At 42.2% G+C, this 10,263-nt stretch overlaps 2 non-coding genes across 2 annotated transcripts; one reads left to right on the top strand and one right to left on the bottom strand.

Moving 5' to 3' along the window:
* Nucleotides 1-2,745: 2,745 nt before the first annotated feature.
* On the top strand, nucleotides 2,746-2,827 carry TRNAS-UGA. The gene has a single exon. It is a non-coding gene; the product is annotated as a tRNA-Ser (tRNA).
* A 6,452-nt stretch (nucleotides 2,828-9,279) lies between these two features.
* Nucleotides 9,280-9,384, bottom strand: LOC123389130. The gene has a single exon (XR_006603658.1). It is a non-coding gene; the product is annotated as a U6 spliceosomal RNA (small nuclear RNA).
* Between the last annotated feature and the right edge of the window lie 879 nt (nucleotides 9,385-10,263).

Genomic DNA, 10,263 nt, shown 5'->3' with positions numbered 1-10,263 from the left:
TAACAAAGAATACACAAAAAACCTAGCAAGAACACTGGGCTAATATAACAAATTACAGTCTCGAATCTACCACTAATTAGCTACATGACCTTGGGTAAGCCATTCATGGGCCACAATTTCCTGTCTGTAAAAAAAAAAAAAAAAAAAAAAAAGGCGCGGGGGGGATTAGACTAGCTTTAAGTCTATGATTTTTTATTCAAAAATAAAACCAGCAAAATAATTCAAAATAAATTCTGATTGCTAAAAAAGAGCCCATCTGCTCCTAAACATGTGCCCCATCCCCCCTAGTATTCTGCCTTTGAAAGTAGCATCCAAAGAGGTTTTTAGAAAAAGCCACAGATATTTGCCTTCCACATCAAATTGGGTTGATAAAAACTACCACATAAAATAATCTGGGGTTACTGTAGACTCTGAGAAACAAACTGCAGGTTTTAGAGGGGGGAGGGAGGTTGGAGGGATAGGTGAGCCTGGTGGTGGGTATTAAGGAGGGCACGTAAGGCATGAAGCACTGGGTGTGGTACATGAACAATGAATCTTGGAACACTGAAAAAAATAAATTAAAAAATAAAAAATGTGGGGTTAGTGTAGAAGAGGAGGTAATCAGAATCACCAGGGGAACTTTACAGAGTAAAATGTTCATGGTTGAAAATTAATGTTTTATGATGTTACTGTCATGAATCATAAAACACTTATGTTATAATTGTGTCGGAAACATGTGTTTTGCTTCTTCTTCCCTTAGCTGCCACACATTGCATTAAATGGCAATGCTAAAAACCTAAGGTGGAATCTGAAAGAATTCATTTATGAATTCATGCTATTTGAAAACCTGTAATTATTTTGATCTCTTGGCTCATTTTTGTAATATGTAAATCAGGAAAAAGGCAATTTCATTTTTGAAAAGCCTACATTAATTCAAATAAGCTGAAAATTAAACGTTAATGTAGTTATTTCACTTCTGAAATTTTGCAAAGAAATTTTAATCACAGTGGTTCTCACCAATACACATTAATGTGTAATAGATTCTTTTCTTTGCAGTCTTCCTTTCCCCTCAAAATCAAACCAAAAAATGAGCATGAAACCTTCTGGGTAGATTTTTTGGTTAAACTATTTTAACCATAATCAATTCCCATTACTGTCATGCTTTTAAGCAAGTGAGGAGTACTCCTAAGAGAAGGGAAAGTTAAGGAAGAGAAAGAGCTTTCAGTAAATATTACCATTTCACTGCACGGGAAATTTTTAAAAAGACTTCCTAATCAAGGTAAATTAATGTAGTAAGATTAAATGAAGGTTATCGCACAGCACATGTATGATCTAAGAACAAGAATGAAGGACAGAAATTTATGCCTTCTTAGATAGTCTCTATTGGAAAAGGCCAAATAAAGTTCACATACATGACAAAACTTATGCCTGGGATTGTCGGGAATAGCTTTGTTCCCATATAGGATTCACAGAGAAACTGGGACCATTTCCGTAGTTTTTGCCAAATTAAAAACAATGATAAATATTCTAAAAACCATTTCAAACCCAATAGAAAGCACTCTTAAAATTCTTAAGTATTATACTCCCCTTCTGCAATTAAATAGGTTTAGACACCTAACACCATAATTTGGTTAAAAGAAATGGCACTGAAAAGTCTCAAGAAAATTCACACATAAAGTGAGGTCACCCAACATCCGGGTTTCCAAAAGGCAAGGATTTGCCTTCCTGTAACACTATTGGAGAGAAGGTGACATTTCTTTCCAGGAACACTTTTAGAATTTTAAAAGTTTAAATTTAAGAAGAAATTTAGAAATTTAGTAAAAGGTCGCCTTTCTTGTTGCTGTTGTTACTGCTGTTGTCACCAAATCTTGCATCAACAGATAGAACCGGCTGGGGGGAGGGGGCGGCGTCCTCCACGTGCGCGGATGGGGAGCCGCGCGTGCGCCCTGGAGTCGGCAGCCCAAACCCAAGGGCGGGTCCCGGGCTTCTGTTGTCTGAAGTAAGCGGCATAGTACCGACCTACCCGCTTCTGAGACCTTTAACTAAGTAACTCAAAAAAGGGGGGGGGCAGGGGAGGGCTAGTGCTGAAGGGAGAAAATAATGGTATTTAAAGGTAGAAAGCAGACCTAATTCGCAGAACTTGGTTCTCAAACTACGTCCAATGCTCAACACTTCAAAGACCTGAGACAACTTGGGGCCGGATTTCCTCCAGCAGGGACCCTTGGAGGAAGAATGAGAGAGGGCTGCTTGGGCAGAAGCTCGGGACAGGTGCGACCACAGACAGCGACCCCGAGTCCTCCCGCCTCCCGCCTTTCCGCTCAAAGAGGAGGGGTCAAAGCGACGCGGTCAACTCAGGAAAGCGCCGAAGACGCACGCCCCCGCAGAAACGCAGAAATTTCCCAGAGCGCAGGCCCGCAGCACTGAATGGGATAGGTCTTTGTTTCACAGCTACCTCGATTACCTAATAAGGGAGTGGGCGGGCAAAAATATGGTCGGCGACCAGAAGCCAGGCAACTTTGGGATTTTCGGAGCTCAGCGAAGGGTAGGGTTTCCCAGACCTTCTACTTAAAGTTTACTTAAACTACTTAAGGGAGTTTCTGTTATTTCTCTGTTTCCACGGTATAGTTCACACAATTTGAGCGGTGAACCCTCTGACGCCTCTCTGAACTGGGCTGGGGAGTTTGTAGGCTCCGCCTCTTAGTAGGCTGGACGCGCGTGCGCGCAGTTATTGCACTAAAGTGTCTCTGCGATCGTTTCGCCTCCGTAGCAGCGATGGCCGAGTGGTTAAGGCGTTGGACTTGAAATCCAATGGGGTCTCCCCGCGCAGGTTCGAACCCTGCTCGCTGCGGAAGCCGGCAGCTTCTCTTTTCCTCTTTCAATGTATGCCATTAAATGATAATCGTTACTAACTGCTGCATTTCCTTGCCTGCAAGCTAAATGGCTCACCTACAGAGAAGTCTAAAGTGTTAAAGGAAAGCTAGTAAATGTCAGCTCTGCAAACGTACTGTTTATACCAAAGGGAAAAATCTTGCTTTGTCCTGACCAGCAAGGTAACGGTTTTAGGATCTTTTTCCACAATGTGAAGGAAAGTTGACAAAATACAAATAAAATAAGATAAATATTGGCGCAATTTTGGGGGCTGTCACAGCCCAAAGAAGCTATCACGTTAAAACTGATGGGGGGGGGGGGCGCGGTTAAATAGATGATGAGCACAGGGTCATGTATGGAACTGTTGAATCACTATATTTTACACCTGAAACTGATAAAACATTGTATGTTGACTATACTAGAATTAAAATTAAAACTTAAAAAAAAAAAAAAACTGATGGCAAAGCTAATGCTACTACTTCAATCCCAGAATTACCTTTAACAATTCCCCCCCCTGCATGAAATGAGAAATAAGAATGTTTAAAAGTTTGATATCTGTACCATGATAGATACATCCACAGAATGGAGCACTGCATGTAGCCACTACAGTGATAGTGACATAAAAAGCCCTTCTCAGTTTTGTCAAATGCAAAATGTTGGACAGATTGAAAAACAATACATATTATGGTCACATTTTCGTTAAACTATTTATAGAATCATTTTTGTGGTAAGAATGGGGAAAAAAGGACTACATGGGGGCTGCAAAGAATCAAAATGTTAGAAGTAATTATTACCTCTGGGTAGTGGAATTTGGGAGGGTTTTAATATTTTTAACGGACACTTTTTTGCTTAACTGAGTTTTCTAAAATTTGTATATTGACCCAATATATTTTGTTTGTTGTATTTTGTATGTTTTAATTTTTTAATAATAAAAAAATATTGTGAGGTTAGTCTTTGAGACCATACACCTCCCCATTCTGCTCCCTTTCACCCGCTTTCACTCCATGCTTTCCAGGTGTTCTCATGACGTTCCCTAACACTTCAATGCTGGGGATAGTTTTCTGTGGTACCTGAAGTAAATTCCACCCCCATAGCCCCCATCCCGTTTGAGACATGGCTGAACATATACATTCACCACATTCACATCCTCAGTCTATCCTCTCTGCCCAATCCTACCTCTTCTGTCCCCACTGAAGTCACTTATAAATGATTTTATTAGTGTCCTATCTGGTCTCCTTCAGGATCACATTCAGCTGCAAATAACAGAAAATACGACTCTAGTGACTTTAAAACACGTGGGGCGTGTCTCAAGAAATCTGGGAGTAGGCAAGTCTCAGATGAAACCGGGAACTGGGCTCTTTCCATCTTCTTGTTCTGCCATTTTAATACATGGGCCTCGTTCCCTGCTGGTTGTCTTACCATCCTAAGTTGATTGCTATACCTCCAGAGCTCACAGCTGTATTTAGTTAGGAAAGGGAGAAACAAGAATCCTCGGTTTATGTCTCATTGACTTGAACGGTGAATATGGCAATCACTGATAGCTACAAGGAAGTATCGCTGGCTGTAGAGCTACCCAAATCAAAACTAGAATTTCATTGGTAAGGAAGAAACATCAATGGATAGTGAGTGGACACCTAGCCGAACCTGCCACAACCCTCTAACAGGAAAGCCAAACTTGTAGGCATAAAGCCTTCAAAACAAGTCCCCTGTCCGCTTTCCTAGCCCTCCTTCCCTTCTCTCCCATCTATTTTTGAGTTACTAGCAGGCCTGGCAGCACAGCATGCTAGCTCATGCCTTTGAACCTTTCTACATACTCACATACAATTACCTGGGATACCTTTGTCTTGCCTTCATCCCTCTCCTCTTATTAGGAAAAGAGGGCTGCCCATGATTTGAACTCCCTTTCTATTTGGAGGACTTTCTCTTTTTGAATCCAGGTATGTGACTGCCCCATCCCAAAAGCTGAAAAAGCCATGAATTGGCTTTTCAGGATTGCCTTGGAGCCAGGGAGGCAGACAATCAAACGTGCCCACCTGCAACTTCCAATCTGAGTCATTCATGCAAAGAAACAGAGAGGATAAGGGTTCATCCTGGTGGTGGTGAGCTAAGGCCACGATAACAACAACCGCAGGCATTGCTAACAGCAGCAGCACCGAGGCTGCAACTGGGGTTTGTAGCTGTTGAGCATCACTGACCCTCCTGTCTCTACCAGACTGGTTTTGTGCTGTCATTCTGAAATGATCTTGGATTATGCCTAACAAACTTACTCCTCTCCCATTCTCCAAAAGTGACTTTGCAGCCTTCCTGATAATTCTATGAACTATTCAAAATCCTTAGAGTAGGTCGGTAAGTTTTCTGCTTTCAGCCTCAGTCTTTTTTTCTCTCTCTTCCAAATACCAGGTATCGTTTCCCTCCTCACACCACCAACATGATGGAAACTCATGATTTCTCTTCAGTGTATTACCTTGGGGGTAAAACATTCCTGCAATCCCCCAGGCTGACTCATAAGACCCTTGTGTATTCTCCTATTCCCTATAATAGCAAGGGTCACATTGAAATATTTCTGTCGTTTGTCTGTCTTCCCACTAAGTGCTAATTTCCCTGCAAATATATAAAGGGATTGTGTTTCTCATCGTGATACCCTTGCCTAGCACAGAAAAGGTACTCAATGAATTTGTGATAAAGGACTGAATAAATATAGGAGTAAGCACACAAATCCACAGTCCCCCCCAAGAAGACCCCAGAGAAGGGGATGGAGGAGGTCAACAGCCATTTTCCTTTTGAGAGTCACTGACCTTTGCTTTAGTATGAGATAACAGTATATATTGTCCTTCTCTCGGTGTTTTTAATTGAAGAGGAGAGAGAACAGAACCCCAACAACATATCCCTCCTTCCCTTCCCATTGTCTTCCTTTTTCTTATGTCTTTCTCGTCTTCTTTTACTTTTTCTTCCATTCCCTTGTCTTCTAGCCCTGAAAGGGCAGACTGAGTCAGGAAGCAAGCACCTGCAGCACCTTTTCCTCGGTGGGTCAACTCCCATTCCCATCTCCCTGAGAGTGGTTCACTGTCACCCTGGTAACCTCCATGTAACCTGATGTCGGGTCTCTCCATGGCTGAGAATCACGGAAAGGAAAATCCATGGAAGACTTCAGAGGGGACATGTGGAAGAGGTTCTGCCCTCCTCAGAGGAAAGACACTACTTGATTCCTCTTTCCATTTCTCTTTCCATTTCCGTTCCTCCAGAGTCCTCCTGCCCTCCCACCCTCCTGTGCATCCCCTGGAGCCTGCTGTTTCCAATCCAACTTCACAAGATTCATGATCTTGAAGATTGGCCCTACAGTCCCCAACTTTTTCACTGCTTTATGATACAGAGCAATTCTCTGTGCATTGACTTCAGTGTGCCCAGCATTTAAAAAGCGTCCCCTTAGAAGGCAGAGGAGGTTATAAATATGACACCAAAGTCTCCTTTTTACCTAAATCTTTCTCAACTCATTTCTAATAATAAAAGATAAATCCTGCAACTTCCCAGAAGCCAAAGGTTTTAAATGTAAATAGACTGCAGTGAATTGTTTGCAAATGCAGAACTCATAATCATCCCTTCCCTTCCAGATCCAGGTTCTTCTCCAAGTTCTTCACCCAGTTTGTGGCATCTCCAGCCTTGGAGCAGGACACACCCACTTGGAATCAGCCTGATACTTCCCATCCTTCACCAAATCTACCTCTACCACCCAGTCTAAACACCACCTCTCACCTCCACCACTTCTCAGCCTCCTATCTTCCACACTCCTCCCTTCCAATCTGTTGTCCATAAAACAAAATTTTCTTTAAAATGCACGTTTGATCTTATAACCCTCCGCCTTAAAACCCTTCTGGGGATGCCCGTGTACTCTGAACAAAACAGCCTTAAAACCCTTAGCATGAACCCATGTCTTCCAATGATCCAAGCAGCATACCTCTTGGGCTTCTCCCATTCATTGTCTAGCAGATGCACTGTCCTTTCTTTTAGTTCCTTGAAGAGACCTGACTCTCTCAGCTTGGGAATTTTACGCATTCCAGTGTCATCCTCCTCTTAAATTGGTTAGGTCCCCTGCTTACATGATTTCAAACCATTTTATTATATTTTTTTTCACAACACTTATGAAACTGTGTAATACATTAGAATGAATATTTGCTTGATCTCTCCTTGTGTGTGAACATGTGTGCAGGGTATCTGTGTGTGTGTGCCTTTAACCACTAGATGTCCTTATCTTGTACTTAGGGGGCCCCATCCCAGAAGCTGAAAAAGCCACGAATTTGCTTTTCAGGATTCCCTTGGAGCCAGGGAGGCAGACAATTGATTGAGGGGCCCTCAATCAATAATTCTGTTGAACAAAATTTGTGGTTGGGAAAGTCAGAGAGCAAGAGGTCTCAGAATATCTGAAGTAGTGGGAGATAAAGTCTCTAATGAGGGTGGATACACTCTGTTTTCCTTCAGCTCTGGGAGATGAATCAAAACTGTGCCCGGAGAGATTTGTGCCCTGACTGCATAGATCAGCAGGAATATCGCACCAGAGCCACCTGATATATTGCAGTACTGTTTAGTGTGATTTATGAAGCTGTTATTTTGTTTTAACACATCATGTTCATTGTAAAGGAGGTTCATCTCCAGAGGTTTCATTAATGGAGGCAGTGCTGTTTACTGAGGCAGCAAAAAAAGGATTGAAAGATAGGGCTGGCAGAGGACATGTGTAAACTTGTATTCCAAGTCCTTTCCGGTTTTGACAAGCCCCCCAGGCCCACTTTTGGAGATCTTGCCCTCAAGTGTGCCATGTCCCCCAGAACACTGGATCTTAGGCCCTCGCTGCAGACTAGAATGCAGACAACTAATAGAGACAGCTAAGTCTTAGCCCCTGCAGAGTTAGAGAGAGAAGATCTGATATTGGTATTTTGAGATGACGTGTTCTATTTGAAACACTGTTGGAAAAACTTAAAGCCTTCAGCTCTTCTTATAATGGCTAGTTTCCTTCCCAGCCTCCATGAAGTTGATCTGTCAAGTTCACCCAAGCTAATAGACTAGATGTCATGTTAAACGAGGTATTTCCACTTCCTTCCCACTGTCCCCAGTATCTACTCGTTTGTCTTAGGTCTGGGGACATGCTTTCAGAGATTGGACTCTGAGACCTAAAGACAGGATATGATAGACTTATATGTACCATCACTGCTTTTGTCTGGCATTGAGCTGCTTGGGACGCTTGAGAAAGCACGGCCAGGTCTCCTTTGACATCTCTAGGCCATTCAGAAAACTCCAGGAACAGAGAGCATGGCCCGGGGCGTGGGCTTTATGCTCTTCTACTTTCTGCTGCCTGAGGTCAGGGGTAAAGAAGAGTCAGGGGTTAGTAAGCTCACTCAGGCACTGAGATTGGCCACACCCCCTACCTGATTAGCTCCTGTCCCATAGTCCCATGGGAGGGATCTTAGAGTCCTTTGTTCCTTGACACCACATTTGTCCCCAAAGACTTTTAGGGACTATGTTTCCCCCCAGACATATTCATATTCATTTAAGATTCTCAGAGTGTTTGTCTAGTGAGGAACTTTAGACACAGTTTACCTGACAACACAAGTCATTCCCAGAGATGGTATCTATGTGAAAGGGACTTAGCTTCCAGATGTGAAGACATATACATCAGTGGAAAGAGACTTAGTGTTTTGAAATAATGTGTGTTAGAATGTTGGAGCACAGAAATGCCATGCTTACTTTTCTTTTTCATGCTTACTTTTTGCACATGACTCTCGGGTAGAGATCAGCAAACTTTCTATAAAAGGTCAGCTAGTAAATATTCTTATCTTTGCAGGTCATGTAATTTCTGTTGTGTAACTATTCAACTCTGCCTTTGCAGCATGGAAAAAAGCCATATACAAATGAGTGTGATCATGTTCCAAATAAACTTTATTTCCAAGGGCAGGTAGCAGGCTGGATTTGGCCCAGCGGCCAGAGGACTCACCCCAGTATAATAAAAAGGTCTTTCCAAGTATAATATTAAGATATGATTAACTGTGACACTGTTAAGAGACTAGTTAACATAGCTATAAAATCTTGAGATTTTCATTAACATGAAGATACCAAGAAAAGACATCAATAAAAATACATAAGGCAAAACTGGGAGTGAATGTTTTCTAAGATCATTTTATCTCAATACATCAGAAGAGCCCAGAACCTTCTAGAATCTTCTCCTGTGCATTATGCTCTTATGTTCTACTCACTAAAGAGACTGAAAGGGTGCAGATCCTCTTTCTGTAGTTTGCAACATAGGCTACTGCTCTGAAAAAAATAAATGCTCTATCTGTATCTGCTGTTGCAAACAAAACCGTGAACCTTAGGATGTGATTCGAATACGTATTGGCAGGTTTATTTGTGAAGTATCTTGAGGGAGTGGGAAGAACAAGGGCTTTGAAGTCAGAACCATGAGGCTTCATGAATTTGTGTGTCATCCTTGTGCAGGGTCCATGCTAATCTCCTCTGTTTCATTCCAATTTCAGTATATGTGCTGCTGAAATGAACCCCAGAGCCACAAGATTTCAAATCCAGGCTCCTTCCCTTTCTTGCTGTGTTACTTCAGGCAGGTGACTTAACCTCTCTGAGACCTAATTTCCTTATCTACTAAGTGATAATAATTATTACTCCTACTTCACGGTGCAGGAATAACTGCCATTTTCTGAGCTCCAACCATAGGCCAGGCACTGTGGTAAGTGCTTTACATACATTATCTCCTTTAACCCTCAAAACAGGTCACAACTGGTTTACTGCTGGGGATGGAGGAAGAGATCTCATGCTGTCACTTCCTTTCCTCTTTACCCAGAGCAGGTCCTTCATAAAGGTGTCTGGGATCATCCTGAGGAAGCCCCTGGACAGGAACAAAAGAGGCTATTAATTCATATTACTGGAGTGGAATTTTTTATGCTTTATTGTCTCTCTGAACTAGACTATCTGAACTGAGCAAGTTCCCTGGGAGTTGATGCACAAAGCCGCCCAGAGCTCCTCTGGCCGAGGACGTGTTTAGAACTTTATGAGACCCTTCTCTCAGAGGCATGTCGTTACTTTGACATTCTCTCCTAGCTGGGCTGATTTTTTGTGGGGGGGGTTTTATGTCTTTTGTAGTTCATTATTGGTTTTACAAATATAATTTCCCAGCCTGTGTGACATTCCTTCTTCCAACTCCAATTCATCCCAATTTTTAATTAAATCACATTAACTGCTTATTGAATAGGTAAGATAGTCTCATGGTTCAAATTCATAAGGCCCCCCCCCCGCCTCCTGCCACCAACATCTCCTTCCTAGACCACCAATGGCCAGTTTCTCATCTTTTTTTTCTTTATGCACATGCAAGAATATACATAGCTTTTATACAAATGTTAGCACACTACATAAAATGTCTTGAAC

This window comes from Mustela putorius, unplaced genomic scaffold (assembly GCF_011764305.1).
Source record: "Mustela putorius furo isolate JIRA1106 unplaced genomic scaffold, ASM1176430v1.1 tig00003949_pilon_pilon_pilon, whole genome shotgun sequence".
NCBI lineage: Eukaryota > Metazoa > Chordata > Mammalia > Carnivora > Mustelidae > Mustela > Mustela putorius.
Note: the sequence above shows the minus strand (reverse complement) of the source record. Positions and strands in the feature narration are given on the sequence as shown.